Below are 1,569 nucleotides of genomic sequence, written 5' to 3'. Positions count from 1 at the left end.
GCTGCAGAGTTCTCCCATAACATGAATTTCTTGTGAGCAAAACTGTTATTTTTCTTGTTATGTCTTATACAATGCCTTGTGTATAGTAGACATTTCAGGAATGCTTATTGATTTAAATGACAGTATAGTATAATATTTGAGAGTATGGGCTGAAGCCAAACCTTGTATTCAAAAGACACCTTTTTACGTGCTAGTTGTGTGACTTCGGGAAAGTTTTTTTAAACCACACTATGCCTCAATCTCCTTATCTATAAAATGGGCATAAAATAACAGTTCTCACCTCTTAGGGTTGTCATAGAATGAGTTTATATACATGAAGTGCCTAGAACAGTGCCAGGCATGTGGTAAGGATTAAAGAAGAATTAGTTGTTAAAAATTATTTTTTAGTTTCTAAATCCTATTTCTGCTTTTAATCAACTATCTGTTCATGTATCTTCATTTCCTTTTCAATGTTCCTTGTTCTTACTTTACTTCCTTTGCCTCATTTGAATTTTTATTTTTTAAATTTTATATCTCATTTGGATTTAACAGAATAATTTTATCACAAAAATAAAATATTACCACTTTTTAAAAGTTAAGATGAATGTGATAAATAGTTTATGTTCTCTGGCCTAGTGATTGTCTTCCTCAAACTCTTATTTTTTTAAAAGGTCAATAACTTAGAAAATTTTTGAACAAAAATATTAATTTTAGCATTATTAATGCTAGTTGAGTTCTTTATATATTTTGGATACATCTTCTATCAGATACGTGGCTTGCAAATGTTTTCTCCCAATCTGTGGTTTGTCTCATTCTAGTAACATCTTTCACAGAACATAAATTTTTAATTTTAATAAAGTTCAATTTATCAATTTTTCTTTGATGAATTGTGCTTTTGGTGTTATATCGAACACCTTATTGCTGAACTCAAGGTTACCTAGATTTTCTCCTATGTTTTCTTCTAGAAGTTTCTTCTTATTTTGCGTTTTACAAAACGCAAAATAAGAAGAGTTAATTTATGTAAGGTGTAAGGTACATGTCAAGGTTCATTTTTTTCTGCATATGCATGTTTAATTGTCCCAGCACCATTTGTTGAAAAGACTATTCTGTTGTTTTTAATCTTTTCTTTTATGAGAAAACACCTTTTTAAATTCAATGTTTTACTTCGATTCATGAAAGTAATGAACTCTAGAGTATAAAACTCTACTAGTGAGAGAATTGGTGGGCAGACTACAAAAAAGATTACTAGTTAAGATTTCAGCGTGCTGTGGGAATCAGTGTTTTCATCAAGACACTGAAAGGTTCAATTAATTTGGTTAATTGATTATATGGAAATTGGTTAATAAGGTGTGTATTACAAATGAAACAAGACCATCTTTTCCTTATTATTTTTAAGCTAGCAGTGACTAGACATGGCAAAGTTTAAATGGGCACTGTGGGATGCTCCAGTGCACTAGTCTTAAAAGTTTTAACACTTTCAAAATACACATAAATTTTTTCTTGGCAATGGAATTTCCATTTAGCACATTACAATCTCAGTACAATACCTACTTAATAAGTTAAATGTTCCATTATATTTTCATATGTAAT

The sequence above is a fragment of the Pteropus alecto genome, unplaced genomic scaffold (genome assembly GCF_000325575.1).
Source record: "Pteropus alecto unplaced genomic scaffold, ASM32557v1 scaffold161, whole genome shotgun sequence".
NCBI classification, from domain to species: domain Eukaryota; kingdom Metazoa; phylum Chordata; class Mammalia; order Chiroptera; family Pteropodidae; genus Pteropus; species Pteropus alecto.
The sequence above is the reverse complement of the archived record's forward strand: the minus strand, read 5'-3'. Positions refer to the sequence as shown.